The sequence below is a fragment of the Cherax quadricarinatus genome, chromosome 52 (genome assembly GCF_038502225.1).
Source record: "Cherax quadricarinatus isolate ZL_2023a chromosome 52, ASM3850222v1, whole genome shotgun sequence".
NCBI classification, from domain to species: domain Eukaryota; kingdom Metazoa; phylum Arthropoda; class Malacostraca; order Decapoda; family Parastacidae; genus Cherax; species Cherax quadricarinatus.
The window spans coordinates 7127478-7144877 of NC_091343.1; the positions used below are offsets into that span (position 1 = coordinate 7127478).

The window sequence follows — 17400 nt, forward strand, 5'->3', positions numbered from 1 at the left end:
AAACACTACAACAAGCCATGGTGCTTGGTAACAGCCCACGCTAACTCCCAAGAGCTTAGGCAGGTATGACCGCAGGTGACCACTGACCTCAGCGTACACTCTTTTTCCGATCTTTATTACTTAGATTGAATTTCCAGAGTCATTTGTATAGCCAATTTCTCAGTCTATTTAGGTCACCCTGGGGTGCATTTCTGTCTTCCTCTAATTTTACTTCCTCATCGGTGAGCATAGACACACAAGATTCAGTTTCGTCAGTTAGATGGTTTTTATGTATGTCAGAAATAGTAGTGGCTAGAGTACCCTCGCCGACTCTGACCCCCGCCTCCCTAACTTACTGTGTATATCTTGCCTGTAACCTACTTCCTCATCCATATGAACACTTTTTCCCTTTACTCCTGCGTGCTTATCCAGTTTTGGGGATTAATATCTGGTGGGGTATTGTATTAAACTCTTTCGTGCACTCTAGAAAGATGCAGTGCACCAACACTGGGTAAGTCGTAGACATCTCTGAAATATGTACTCGGTATGACTCACCTTCAATAAATTTGTATTGATTTTCTTTGATAAATCATTCTTACTCTAGGTCGTCAACCAACCTTCTCTAGGTCGTCAACAAACCTTCTCTAGGTCGTCAACCAACCTCTCTAGGTCGTTAACCAACCATCTCTAGATCGTCAACTAACCTTCTCTAGGTCGTCAACCGTCTTTAGGTCGTCAACCAACCTTATCTAGGTCGCCAACCAACCTTCTCTAGGTCGTCAACCAACCGTCTGTCGGTCGTCAGCCAACCTTATCTAGGTCGTCAACCAACCTTCTCTATGTCGTCACCCAATCTTCTCTATGTCGTCACCCAATCTTCTCTAGGTCGTCAACCAGCCTTCTCTAGGTCGTCAACCAACCTTCTCTAGGTCGTCAACCAACCTTCTCTAGGTCGTCAACTAACCTTCTGTAGGTCGTCAACCAACCTTCTCTAGGTCGTCAGCCAACCTTCTCTAGGTCGTCAGCCAACCTTCTCTAGGTCGCCAACCAAGCTTCTCTAGGTCGTCAACCGACCTGGAGTTTACCTGGAGAGAGTTTCGGGGGTCAACGCCCCCGCGGCCCGGTCTGTGACCAGGCCTCCTGGTGGATCAGCGCCTGATCAACCAGGCTGTTGCTGCTGGCTGCACGCAAACCAACGTATGAGCCACAGCCCGGCTGATCAGGAACTGACTTTAGGTGCTTGTCCAGTGCCAGCTTGAAGACTGCCAGGGGTCTGTTGGTAATCCCCCTTATGTGTGCTGGGAGGCAGTTGAACAGTCTCGGGCCCCTGACACTTATTGTATGGTCTCTTAACGTGCTAGTGACACCCCTGCTTTTCATTGGGGGGATGGTGCATCGTCTGCCAAGTCTTTTGCTTTCGTAGTGAGTGATTTTCGTGTGCAAGTTCGGTACTAGTCCCTCTAGGATTTTCCAGGTGTATATAATCATGTATCTCTCCCTCCTGCGTTCCAGGGAATACAGGTTTAGAAACCCCAAGCGCTCCCAGTAATTGAGGTGTTTTATCTCCGTTATGCACGCCGTGAAATTTCTCTGTACATTTTCTAGGTCGGCAATTTCACCTGCCTTGAAAGGTGCTGTTAGAGTGCAGCAATATTCCAGCCTAGATAGAACAAGTGACCTGAAGAGTGTCATCATGGGCTTGGCCTCCCTAGTTTTGAAGGTTCTCATTATCCATCCTGTCATTTTTCTAGCAGATGCGATTGATACAATGTTATGGTCCTTGAAGGTGAGATCCTCCGACATAATCACTCCCAGGTCTTTGACGTTGGTGTTTCGCTCTATTTCGTGGCCAGAATTTGTTTTGTACTCTGATGAAGATTTAATTTCCTCATGTTTACCATATCTGAGTAATTGAAATTTCTCATCGTTGAACTTCATATTGTTTTCTGCAGCCCACTGAAAGATTTGGTTGATGTCCGCCTGGAGCCTTGCAGTGTCTGCAATGGAAGACACTGTCATGCAGATTCGGGTGTCATCTGCAAAGGAAGACACGGTGCTGTGGCTGACATCCTTGTCTATGTCGGATATGAGGATGAGGAACAAGATGGGAGCTAGTACTGTGCCTTGTGGAACAGAGCTTTTCACCGTAGCTGCCTCGGACTTTACTCTGTTGACGACTACTCTCTGTGTTCTGTTAGTGAGGAAATTATAGATCCATCGACCGACTTTTCCTGTTATTCCTTTAGCGCGCATTTTGTGCGCTATTACGCCATGGTCACACTTGTCGAAGGCTTTTGCAAAGTCTGTATATATTACATCTGCATTCTTTTTGTCTTCTAGTGCATTTAGGACCTTGTCGTAGTGATCCAGTAGCTGAGACAGACAGGAGCGACCTGTTCTAAACCCATGTTGCCCTGGGTTGTGTAACTGATGGGTTTCTAGATGGGTGGTGATCTTGCTTCTTAGGACCCTTTCAAAGATTTTTATGATATGGGATGTTAGTGCTATTGGTCTGTAGTTCTTTGCTGTTGCTTTACTGCCCCCTTTGTGGAGTGGGGCTATGTCTGTTGTTTTTAGTAACTGAGGGACGACCCCCGTGTCCATGCTCCCTCTCCATAGGATGGAAAAGGCTCGTGATAGGGGCTTCTTGCAGTTCTTGATGAACACAGAGTTCCATGAGTCTGGCCCTGGGGCAGAGTGCATGGGCATGTCATTTATCGCCTGTTCGAAGTCATTTGGCGTCAGGATAACATCGGATAGGCTTGTGTTAATCAAATTTTGTGGCTCTCTCATAAAAAATTCATTTTGATCTTCGACTCTCAGTCTGGTTAGCGGCTTGCTAAAAACTGAGTCATATTGGGACTTGAGTAGCTCACTCATTTCCTTGCTGTCATCTGTGTAGGACCCATCTTGTTTAAGTAGGGGCCCAATACTGGGCGTTGTTCTCGATTTTGATTTGGCATAGGAGAAGAAATACTTTGGGTTTCTTTCGATTTCATTTATAGCTTTTAGTTCTTCCCGCGATTCCTGACTCCTAAAGGATTCTTTTAGCTTAAGTTCGATGCTTGCTATTTCTCTGACCAGTGTCTCCCTGCGCATTTCAGATATATTGACCTCTTTTAGCCGCTCTGTTATTCTTTTCCGTCGCCTGTAAAGGGAGCGCCTGTCTCTTTCTATTTTACATCTACTCCTCCTTTTTCTTAGAGGAATAAGCCTTGTGCATACATCGAGTGCCACCGAGTTAATCTGTTCTAGGCATAAGTTTGGGTCTGTGTTGCTTAGTATATCTTCCCAGCTTATATCGGTTAGGACTTGGTTTACTTGGTCCCACTTTATGTTTTTGTTATTGAAGTTGAATTTGGTGAATGCTCCCTCGTGACTAGTCTCATTTTGTCGGTCTGGGGCTCCTCGCATACATGTCTGAACCTCAATTATGTTGTGATCTGAGTATATTGTTTTTGATATGGTGACATTTCTTATCAGATCATCATTGTTAGTGAATATGAGGTCTAGTGTATTCTCCAGTCTAGTAGGCTCTATTATTTGCTGGTTTAAATTGAATTTTGTGCAGAGATTTAAAAGCTCGTGTGAGTGTGAGTTTTCATCAGAGCTGCCTCCTGGTGTTATTACTGCAACAATATTATTTGCTATATTCCTCCATTTTAGGTGCCTTAAGTTGAAATCCCCCAGGAGCAAGATGTTGGGTGCAGGAGCTGGAAGATTTTCCAGACAGTGGTCAATTTTTAACAGCTGTTCCTGGAATTGCTGGGATGTTGCATCCGGAGGCTTGTAGACTACCACAATGACTAGGTTTTGGTTCTCGACCTTTACTGCTAAAACTTCCACTACGTCATTTGAGGCATTAAGCAGTTCTGTGCAAACAAGTGACTCTGCAATGTACAGGCCAACCCCCCCCTTTTGCCTGTTCACTCTGTCACATCTGTATAGGTTGTAACCTGGGATCCATATTTCATTGTCCAAGTGATCCTTTATGTGGGTCTCAGTGAAAGCCGCGAACATTGCCTTTGCCTCTGCAAGCAGTCCACGGATGAAAGGTATTTTGTTGTTTGTTGCTGGCTTTAGACCCTGTATATTTGCAAAGAAGAATGTTATCGGACTGGTGGTATTGTTGGTACTGGGGGGGGGATTTTTTTTTCCTTCTCTAGGTCCTCAGCCAACCTTCTCTAGGTCCTCAGCCAACCTTTTCTAGGTCGTCAGCTAACCTTCTCTAGGTCGTCAATCAGCTTTCTCTTGGTCCTCAACCACCTTCTCTGGGTTGTCAATCAACCTTCTCTAGGTCATCAACCAACCTTTTCTAGGTTTTCAACCAATTTTCTCTAGGTCTCCAATCAGCCTTCTCTAGGTCGTCAACCAACCTTCTCTTGGTCCTCAACCACCTTCTCTGGGCCATCAACCTACCTTCTCTAGGTCGTCAATCAACCTTCTCTTGGTCCTCAACCACCTTCTCTGGGCCATCAACCTACCTTCTCTAGGTCGTCAATCAACCTTCCCTAGGTCGTCAGCCAACCTTCTCTAGGTCCTTAACCAACCTTCTCTAGGTCCTTAACTAACCTTCTCTAGGTCGTCAACCACCTTCTCTGGGTCGTCAGTCAACCTTCTCTAGGTCGTCAACGAACCTTCTCTAGGTCCTCAACCACCTTCTCTAGGTCCTCAACTACCTTCTCTAGGTCCTCAACTACCTTCTCTAGGTCCTCAACTACCTTCTCTAGGGCGTCAAACAACTTTTTCCTTACAATCTCCTATTTTTTTTAATTCGTGTGAAGCGTTACACCCGTGTGGGTCATTCAGCGCGAGGAGTGTTAGTGGTTAACCAGGGTAACCAGGCAACCATCAAGAAAATGTGCCTTAGGCCTGGACTTCCAGAGTAAAACTCGTGAAAAGTGGTCACAATTACATCATATAACTTAAACAATTGTGATGCTTCTGAAAACCCTTATAAATCTTTTTTTATTATTATTCATAAGGTGCATGACAAGAGACCTGAGGAGCCACACCACCAAGACTGATGTCTAGGGTCAGGCTGGGTGGAAGTCAGCCAGTATAGTAATATGTAGGTCAGGCTGAGTGGATGTCAGCCACTACAGTAGTGTGTAGGGTCAGGCTGGTTGGTTGATGTCAGCCACTACAGTAGTGTGTAGGGTCAGGCTGGTTGGTGGATGTCAGCCACTACAGTAGTGTGTAGGGTCAGGCTGGTTGGTGGATGTCAGCCACTACAGTACTGTGTAGGGTCAGGCTGGTTGCTTGATGTGAGCCACTACAGTAGTGTGTAGGGTCAGGCTGGTTGGTGGATGTCAGCCACTACAGTAGTGTGTAGGGTCAGGCTGGTTGGTTGATGTCAGCCACTACAGTAGTGTGTAGGGTCAGGCTGGTTGGTGGATGTCAGCCACTACAGTAGTGTGTAGGGTCAGGCTGGTTGGTTGATGTCAGCCACTACAGTAGTGTGTAGGGTCAGGCTGGTTGGTGGATGTCAGCCACTACAGTAGTGTGTAGGGTCAGGCTGGTTGGTAAGTAAGTAAGTAAGTAAATTTATTCAGGTATACACAAATACAGTTACATAGAATTATCATACATAGCAGCATATGTGTAGAGAACCTAGGATAACCCAAAAAAGTCAGACAGAGTGACTTATTTCCATTGGGGTCCTTTTACCTTATTATTATAATATAAAGGTTATAATATTTTCTTATTATTCTACAATGAAGATAACATCTTATTATCATACTAAAAAGACTATCTACTACACGAGGTTCATTAAGACTATCTACAATACGAGGGTCATTACTAGGGATAAGGTAAAATTTACACGTATTTTAGCTAAAAAATAGAAAATCATTCCCCTCCCTTTCTGTAGCTTCATTCATCAGACACTTTTTGGCAGTCTTCTTGAACTGGTTCATGCTATGACTGGCTTTGACATGTGCGGGTAGTCTGTTCCATTCCTTTATTGCTGTACAATAAAAGGTGTTTGACGCCTGGCCACTGACTGTGGGTACTACAAAGTTGTGCTCTCTCCCCCTAGTACTATGATTGCTTTGGTTCCCAATCTTGACAAAATTGACAGCAAGATATTCTGGACACTGTTCGTGAGCAATTTTATAAACATGATTTAGCTTCAGTTGTTTTACTCTGTCTTCAACATTCAGCATATCCAACTGCTGTAATTCATCCTGGCCTACATGTTCTCTTGGTCCCAGCCCCAGGATGAATCTTACGATTTTGTTCTGGGTGATTTGCAGTCTATCTTTCAGTTTTTTTTTTTTTTGTCAAGGCAGAGTACCATGAAGAGCAAGCGTAATCCATATGGCATTGTATAAGGGCTAGACATAGGGTCCTGCGAGCCTCAGTAGGTAGACACTGTGCTTGTCTATACAGGAACTTCAGTCTGGCATTCGCTTTCTTTACTACACTGTTCCCTATCAATTCTCCTGACATGCAAGGGGATTCCCAGATATTTTACTGATGAAACCAAAGTGATGGACTCCCCATTACACTGAACATTAAAATTATTTACCCTTCTCAGTTTATGTTTCGTTCCAAAGAGAATGGCTTCAGTTTTCCCTAGGTGTAATGATAGTTTGTTGTCTGCTAACCATTTGCTGCAGGACTCCAGTTCCAGTGTTAAAACATTAGCAATATCTTGTGGGTCTTTACCTGTCACTAACAGAGCACTGTCATCTGCATACAGTAGGAGTTTGCACTTGACACTGATAGGCATATCATTGACATAACATAAGAATAATAAGGGACCCAGAATACTACCTTGGGGAACTCCACATGTTATCGGCAGGGGTTCTGATTCCGTTTTGTTGATTTTGACTATTTGTCTCCTGTTGCTAAGGTAGGACTTAAACCAGTCTACAGAACCTATACCGATAGCTTGAAGTTTCTTACATAATATATTGTGGTTGACAGTATCGAAGGCCTTTTGCAGGTCTAAGGTTACCATACCTATGAGGATATCAGCCACTACAGTAGTGTTTAGGGTCATGCTGGTTGGTGGATGTCAGCCACTACAGTAGTGTGTAGGGTCAGGCTGGTTGGTGGATGTCAGCCACTACAGTAGTGTTTAGGGTCATGCTGGTTGGTGGATGTCAGCCACTACAGTAGTGTGTAGGGTCAGGCTGGTTGGTGGATGTCAGCCACTACAGTAGTGTTTAGGGTCATGCTGGTTGGTGGATGTCAGCCACTACAGTAGTGTGTAGGGTCAGGCTGGGTAGTGGATGGCAGCCACTACAGTGTGTGATGACTCAGTGGGCCAGCGGGGCGCTATCACTAACAGTCTTGCTGAATCGACAGCCAGAAATGAGTCCTGGCCTTAGGTTGGCATGCGAGGGTAGAACTCTTGAAACCATCCACATGTATGTTACATGTGTTTGGATTTTTTCAGCCTGCATTAGTTATTTATAAATGTTAAGTAAATTGAGTAAACATAATAAAATATAACCTAATACATTTTATTTTTCCATAGTTTCCTTGTAACAGTCCATTTTGGCTATATCGCTTTTTTCTGACTTTTTTTTGACTAGTCAAAATTGGAATTTTTTCTGTTTTTTTTTTTTTTAACGCTTGTCCTAACAGGACAAGTGTTTCCTGACGCGAGTCTTGATCATACGATGAACCGCAGCTGGAGCATTTGGTCATCAGACCGAGGCCTTCCTCTGGCTTACCAGTCTACCATTTTAAAAATTATGGTTATGATTGGTCACAAAATACAGCGAAACACCAACGTCAAAGACCTGGGAGTGATCATGTCGGAAGATCTCACCTTCAAGGACCATAACATTGTATCAATCGCATCTGCTAGAAAAATGACAGGATGGATAATGAGAACCTTCAAAACTAGGGAGGCCAAGCCCATGATGACACTCTTCAGGTCACTTGTTGTATTTAGGCTGGAATATTGCTGCATACTAACAGCACCTTTCAAGGCAGGTGAAATTGCTGACCTAGAAAATGTACAGAGAACCTTCAGGGCGCGCATAACGGAGATAAAACACCTCAATTACTGGGAGTGCTTGAGGTTCCTAAACCTGTATTCCCTGGAACGCAGGCGGGAGAGATACATGATTATATACACCGGGAAAATCCTAGAGGGACTAGTACCGAACTTGCACACGAAAATCACTCACTACGAAAGCAAAAGACTTGGCAGACGATGCAACATCCCCCCAATGAAAAGCAGGGGTGTCACTAGCACGTTAAGAGACCATACAATAAGTGTCAGGGGCCCGAGACTGTTCAACTGCCTCCCAGCATACATAAGGGGGATTACCAACAGACCCCTGGCAGTCTTCAAGCTGGCACTGGACAAGCACCTAAAGTCGGTTCCTGATCAGCCGGGCTGTGGCTCGTACGTTGGTTTGCGTGCAGCCAGCAGCAACAGCCTGGTTGATCAGGCTCTGATCCACCAGGAGGCCTGGTCACAGACCGGGCCGCGGGGGCGTTGACCCCCGGAACTCTCTCCAGGTAAATAACCATTAGGAAGATTTCGTGTCAGCGGTGAGGTGGTTGTTGCCTTGGTGGTAAGGACGGTGATTTAATCTTCAGAGAAAATGTCTCCTCACTTGCGTGTTAATCATAGATGAGCGGCTCACTGGAACTTTGATCCCATTGTTAGAGGTTGTCCAAGCACTGACTTACCGCGGCACCACTGAAGATTAACATGCATCCTATCATGTGTCCTGGGTAGTCTTCCTAGTTCCCTCGTGTCTTGTTATTCGTGTGTCTTCTCCTGCAGTCCACTCTTAGTGTCTTGTATTGTTGACAACATTTACCATTTGTGTTCAGTTTTCTGTGGTCTAACACCCAGGCCGCACCATCAGTTACCCTGATTTTCTCCATCATTTCTCTCTCTATGATTCTATCTTCCATTCCTGTTAACAGCTCCCTCCATTAACTTTATCCTTCCTCATTTGTCTTCAAGTTTATCTCGTGTTCATTACGGTGGTGACTTAGTGTGACCATAGCTTGTAATGTTCTTACCTTCTGTGTTGTATCTCATTTACCTTCGTCTTTGCAACCGATAAAGTCGGTAGGCTTCTTTCGCAGGCGAGAGAAACCAGCGTGTTGATGCATCTTGACAAGAGAATCATCCTGCCTGATGAGTGAGCAATCTGTTATATTAGCTCACAAATGAACATTTAAAGTTATTAAAGAATTACAAACACACCATTTGAACATACTGTATCCTCACATTTTTGTTTAAACCTCAGAATTATCGATTGTCCTCCCTTTTCCTCTCTCGAAAAAAGTTGTGTGAACAGAGACAGGCTTTAGCAAATGGGCGGAGAAATGGAGGGCTTCACAGAGTCCCGACTCCTCTGTGTCCTCACGCTGGAGAACACAGTACTCACCATACCCCCGCACACCATACCCGACTGCCACACACTTTTCAAACTGATCAATGTTAACCACTTGACCAGGGGAAAAATAAAAGAATAGTGGTGACAGTGTATTACAACGATATTGACGAATTAAACACTTCTGCAACACTTGGGTATCTTTATTGTGGAAACGTTTCACCAATCAGTGGCTTTCTCAGTCCAATACAGACAAGAATGGTTGAAGATCAAGAGTTGGAAGTGATCAGTCGCTCGGCTGAGGCACTGATTCACTACATATTCACCATTCACTACATATTCACAATTCACTACATATTCACCATTCACTACATATTCACCATTCACTACATATTCACAATTCACTACATATTCACCATTCACTACATATTCATCATTCACTACATATTCACCATTCACTACATATTCACCATTCACTACATATTCACCATTCACTACATATTCATCATTCACTACATATTCACCATTCACTACATATTCACCATTCACTACATATTCATCATTCATTACATGTTCACCATTCACTACATATTCACCATTCACTACATATTCACCATTCACTACATATTCACCATTCACTACATATTCATCATTCAGTACATATTCATCATTCACTAAATATTCGCTATTCACTACATATTCATCATTCACTACATATTCACCATTCACTACATATTCATCATTCACTACATATTCACCATTCACTACCATCATTCACTACATATTCATCATTCAGTACATATTCATCATTCAGTACATATTCATCATTCACTACGTATTCACCATTCACTACATATTCACCATTCACTACATATTCACCATTCACTACATATTCATCGTTCACTACATATTCATCATTCACTATATATTCATCATTCACTACATATTCATAATTCACTACATATTCATCATTCACTACATATTCATAATTCACTATTTATTCATCATTCACTACTTATTCATTACATAATTATTCACTACATATTCATCATTCACTACACATTCACTACTTATTTATCATTCACTATTTATTTATCATTCACTATTTATTCATCATTCACTCTATTCATCATTCACTACATATTCATCATTCACTACTTATTCATCATTCACTACATATTCATCATTCACTACATATTCATCATTCACTACATATTCATCATTCACTACATATTCATCATTCACTACATATTCATCATTCACTTCATATTCACAATTCACTACATATTCATCATTCACTACATATTCATCATTCACTACATATTCATCATTCACTACATATTCATCATTCACTACATATTCATCATTCACTACATATTCATCATTCACTACATATTCATCATTCACTTCATATTCACAATTCACTACATATTCAGCATTCACTACATATTCATCATTCACTACATATTCACCATTCACTACATATTCATCATTCACTACACATCATTCACTACATATTCACTACTTATTCACCATTCACTACATATTCATCATTCACTAGATATTCATCATTCACTACATATTCATCATTCACTACATATTCACCTTTCACTACATATTCATCATTCACTTCATATTCACCATTCACTACATATTCATCATTCACTACATATTCATCATTCACTACATATTCACCATTCACTACATATTCATCATTCACTACATATTCACCATTCACTACATATTCATCATTCACTACATATTCACCATTCACTACATATTCATCATTCACTACATATTCACCATTCACTACATATTCATCATTCACTACATATTCATCATTCACTACATATTCATCATTCACTACATATTCACCATTCACTACATATTCACCATTCACTACATATTCACCATTCACTACATATTCATCATTCACTACATATTCATCATTCACTACATATTCATCATTCAGTACATATTCATCATTCACTACATATTCACCATTCACTACATATTCATCATTCTCTACATATTCACCATTCACTACATATTCATCATTCACTACATATTCATCATTCACTACATATTCACCATTCACTACATATTCATCATTCACCACATATTCATCATTCACTACATATTCATCATTCACTACATATTCATCATTCACTACATATTCACCATTCACTACATATTCATCATTCACTACATATTCACCATTCACTACATATTCATCATTCACTACATATTCATCATTCACTACATATTCATCATTCACTACATATTCATCATTCACTACATATTCACCATTCACTACATATTCATCATTCACTACATATTCATCATTCACTACATATTCACCATTCACTACATATTCATCATTCACTACATATTCATCATTCACTACATATTCATCATTCACTACATATTCACTACTTATTCATTTACTACATATTCATCATTCAGTACATATTCACCATTCACTACATATTCATCATTCACTGCATATTCACTACTTATTCATTATTCACTATTTATTCATCATTCACTATTTATTCATCATTCACTACATATTCATCATTCATTACATAGTCATCGTTCACTACATATTCACTACTTATTCATCATTTACTACATATTCATCATTCAGTACATATTCACCATTCACTACATATTCATCATTCACTACATATTCATCATTCACTACATATTCACTACTTATTCATCATTCACTACTTATTCACCATTCACTACATATTCATCATTCACTACATATTCATCATTCACTACATATTCATCATTCACTACTTATTCACCATTCACTACATATTCATCATTTACTACATATTCATCATTCACTACATATTCGTCATTCACTACATATTCATCATTCACTATATATTCATCATTCACTACATATTCATCATTCACTACTTATTCATCATTCACTACATATTCATCATTCACTACTTATTCATCATTCACTACATATTCATCGTTCACTACATATTCATCATTCACTATATAGTCATCATTCACTACTTATTCATCATTCACTACATATTCATCATTCACTACATATTCATCATTCACTACATATTCACTACTTATTCATCATTCACTATTTATTTATCATTCACTATTTATTCATCATTCACTCTTTATTCATCATTCACTACATATTCATCATTCACTACATATTCATCATTCACTACATATTCATCATTCACTACATATTCATCATTCACTACATATTCACCATTCACTACATATTCATCATTCACTACATATTCATCATTCACTACTTATTCATCATTCACTACATATTCATCATTCACTACATATTCATCATTCACTACTTATTCATCATTCACTACATATTCATCATTCACTACATATTCATCATTCACTACATATTCACTACTTATTCATCATTCACTATTTATTCATTCACTATTTATTCATCATTCACTATTTATTCATCATTCACTACATATTCATCATTCACTACTTATTCATCATTCACTACATATTCATCATTCACTACATATTCATCATTCACTACATATTCACCATTCACTACATATTCATCATTCACTACATATTCATCATTCACTACTTATTCATCATTCACTACATATTCATCATTCACTACATATTCATCATTCACTACTTATTCATCATTCACTACATATTCATCATTCACTACATATTCATCATTCACTACATATTCACTACTTATTCATCATTCACTATTTATTCATCATTCACTATTTATTCATCATTCACTACATATTCATCATTCACTACATATTCATCATTCACTACATATTCATCATTCACTACATATTCATCATTCACTACTTAATCATTCACTACATATTCATCATTCACTACATATTCATCATTCACTACATATTCATCATTCACTACATATTCATCATTCACTACATATTCATCATTCACTACATATTCATCATTCACTACATATTCATCATTCACTACATATTCATCATTCACTACATATTCATCATTCACTACATATTCATCATTCACTACATATTCATCATTCACTACATATTCATCATTCACTACATATTCATCATTCACTACTTATTCATCATTCACTATATATTCAACATTCATTACATACAATATTTGTTTTCGCAAGAACTTAAGGACATAAGACTGAACACTGAAGCAGGCCAACTGGCCCATGCTGGGAAAGTCTAACTCCCACCCGGACTTACTTGTGTATCCGTTTAAATTATCTTAATGCTTCGCACCGTTCTTGCCACAGTGACGCTAACTGGGAGTTTGTTCCACTTATTTACAACTCTAATGCCAAATCAGCGCTACCCTATATCCTTTCTAAATGTAAATTTTTGTAACTTGAATCCATATCTGCGAGTTCTGTTTGGTTAAATACATTCATAACGCTCTTTATATCCTCTTTATTTTTATTCCGGATTTCCATTTGTGCACCTCAGTCATATCTGGTCTAGTTCTATGTCTTGCCTTCAGCCTATCTTCGTAGTGTTTATTTATGTTGTACTGATGTGCCAACTTGTGGAGCTGCTACTCTTGCTGATGAAGATTGATCTCCAGTTTCTGAACTCTGCCTCATCCTTAATCAGGCCTCCTGGTTGATGGCTTGATTAATCAGGCTGTTGGTGTTAGCCACACACTGAAAGCACAAGACGGCTGATTAGGAACTGACTTGAGGAACTTGTCAAGTTGCCTCTTGAAGACCGCTATTAGGCTGTTAATAGTTCTTAAGGTTATATATGAAGAGTGTGTGTTGAAAGGTCTTGCTGTACACTTCTCTTAGTGTACATATTGCAGCCCTGCTTTTCACGGGGGTATTAAACACTGCAGAGCCTCTTGCTTTCGTAGGGGGTAATTTATTTGTGCATATTTGGAATAAATCCATCCAGAATTATCCTTGTGAAAATTATATATCTTTTTCGCCTCCGTTCCAGAGAGTAACTACAGTTCCTGGGACTCTGCGGAATCCCAATGATTTAGGTGCTTAACTAAATTTACATGAGCCGTGAAACTGTACATTTTCCAGACTGAAAATTTTACCTGCCTTAACAGGGGCTGTTAGTGTACTGGAATATTTAAATTTAGAAAGTACAAGTGACTGAGTATCCTCATTACTTTGGCAGCTCATGTTTTCAAGGTTGTAGTTATCCAGCCTATCATTTTCCTTACAGTATTCATACTAACATTGTTTTGAGTCCTCTTCTCTATGAGTTTGTTTTGTTTTACACTTCAATTCAGTTTTTAATTCTTCACTTTTTCTGTAAAGAAGTAACAGAAATTTGATCTCGTTGAAGATAATGTTTTCTGTCACTTAGTAGAAGACCTAGTTTGTATCTGCTTGGAGACTGGTTGTCTTCTCACTAGATATTACTCTCGTACATATTGCAGTGTTAGGTGCAACGAATGATACAGTGTTATGATTTGTCTGTGTCTCTCAGAAATGAGAAGAGAAATTTGGGCGAATATTGTGTTTTGAAGAACAGAGTTTTAGGCTATAGCAGCCTTTGGTTATATTTGGTGGACTACTTGTATCTAATTTGTTAGAAAATTGGAGTTTCATCTGTCACAAATTTAAGTTTCGACTTAAGTCATGACTTACACAGTGATCATGTTAGTCGAAACCCTTTTCAGTCTGTGTATACATCTTCCAGTGCATCCAAGATCATGTCGTTATGGTCTAGCAATTGCAAGAGGCAGGGGCGATCTGCTCTGAACACAAATTGTCCTGGGTTGTGCAGTTGTGAATCCATGTGTTTGGCAGTTTTGCTTCTTAAAACTCTTCCTTTATTTTGATTAATGATATTAGTCTACAGGCTTATAAGACTTTACTGCCATCTTTGTGGACTGGGACTATGTCAGTGATTTTTAATTATTGTGGAATGACTCCTGTGTCCAGACTTCCTCTCCGTATGATATTAAGGCCCTGGATAGTGGTTTCTTACAATTGATGATGAATTTGGAGTTCCACGAGACTGGACCTGGGGCACAGTGCATGGTTATGCTATTAATGGCTTCTGCGAAGTCAAGTGGGATTATGGTTAGGTCAGAGAGTTTGGAGATTTTGGTCGTGTTGAGTCTCACTCATGAGACATTCATTTAGATTGACATCTTTAGTGTGATTAAGAGCTCCATGAATACAGTGTGGCATATATCTACTGTGTATTTAAAATAATACTGTACATATAATATTTCAAACACAATAACTAGGTACTTATTATCACTTGGATCTTTGGTGAGTGTTCCTTTATGCTGTTGGTCTGCACTAACAAAACATCCTTAGCAGATAACCATCCATGCACAAGGATGCCATGAATTACCAGGGGAAAACTTTTTTTTTCATGGTACTGGTCTTCAGCAATTCATGTAATGCTGGACTAGAAATTAGTTACTGTTATTATAGTATTGGAAATAACATTACAAACACTCTGATGAACATAAATGTATATGTTTTACAAACACTCTGATGAACATAAATGTATATGTTTTTGGCTCTTTGGCCTGAGTCCTTTTAAAGTGGTGCATAGTAACCCATAACTTGCAAGGATATGTACTCCCAGTAACAGTGTGAATTGGTTACTGCCCAGTGACAACTGTGCATAGAGACAAATTGAATAAAATACCGACACAGTGGAAAACATGCGATCCTCTATTGACACCGTTTCGCTCACACAGTTGTTTTTATCAATTCACATGTTCACTCAATAGCTATGCGTGAAACAGATTTCTTTGTAATTTCTCAGCAGTCCACAGTTGATCAGCATCAAACTTCTCTGCAGAAGATCACTGGAGACTGTGGGTCTTCTCTGTTGGGCCAAAAGTCAGTGCGTCATCGAGGACTTGTCTTATTTCCATGGTGGTCCTTCAGTAATGTCGCCCAGGATGCGACCCACACCAGTTAACACCCAGGTACCTTTCTTACGGTTAGATGAATAGGGAAAGCAGGTGTAAGGAAACATGCCCAATGTTTCATCCTTGCCAGGGATCAAACCACAGACACTCAGTGTGTGAGGGGAGAGCATTGCCTACCAGGCATTACATTTCCTTAGGTCCTGCAGTTGAAAATGAGAACAAAAAATTTGCTGTGCATAACAAATTTTATTTGGATTTATTTCCTTTTTCTAAGACCATATATCTGTAATATATCACTGATCTGGTTACTATTAGCACTCTTAAGAAATATAGTCAATAAATAGATTTGAGAGTGAGAAAGTCAAGGAGTCAGAGGAACATTGAATAATTGAATCTTAGCTGTCTGCCCTTCACAAAAAAACAGGAAATCGAAATGCATGAATTTAAAAACCTGCAAATATGTGAATATGACTGTTCAACACATGATCACATTTTCGCTTTTTAGAGATCACTTAATCCACATGTGCTGGGCTCAGTCATGTTAGAAGAGAACAAGCACAATGATCATATGTTAGAAGAGAACAAGCACAGTGATTGCATATTAGAAGAGAACAAGCACAGTGATTGCATGCTAGACAAGAACAAGCACAGTGATCACATGTTAGAAGAGAACAAACACAGTGATTGCATATTAGAAGGGAACAAGCACAGTGATTGCATATTAGAAGGGAACAAGCACAGTGATTGCATATTAGAAGGGAACAAGCACAGTGATTGCATATTAGAAGAGAACAAGCACAGTGATTGCATGCTAGACAAGAACAAGCACAGTGATCACATGTTAGAAGAGAACAAGCACAATGATCACATGTTAGAAGAGAACAAGCACAATGATCACATGTTAGAAGAGAACAAGCACAATGATCACATGTTAGAAGAGAACAAGCACAATGCACAATGATCATCACATGTTAGAAGAGAACAAGCACAATGATCACATGTTAGAAGAGAGCACAATGATCACTATGATCACATGTTAGAAGAGAACAAGCACAATGATCACATGTTAGAAGAGAACAAGCACAATGATCACATGTTAGAAGAGAACAAGCACAATGATCACATGTTAGAAGAGAACAAGCACAATGATCACATGTTAGAAGAGAACAAGCACAATGATCACATGTTAGAAGAGAACAAGCAC

General features: G+C 39.7%; 1 protein-coding gene across 12 annotated transcripts in view; it reads left to right on the forward strand.

The window, feature by feature from the left end:
- Window positions 1-17400, forward strand: part of disp (RND transporter family member dispatched) — a 753128-nt gene that overhangs the window by 536105 nt on the left and 199623 nt on the right. For 3 of the 12 annotated variants that reach the window (XM_070096023.1, XM_070096028.1, XM_070096029.1), the window contains one exon: window positions 16124-16253. The exons of the other annotated variants lie outside the window; for them this stretch is intronic. The gene's annotated coding sequence lies outside the window, so the exon portion shown is untranslated. The remainder of the gene's footprint in view (window positions 1-16123; window positions 16254-17400) is intronic. 12 annotated transcript variants of the gene reach the window in all.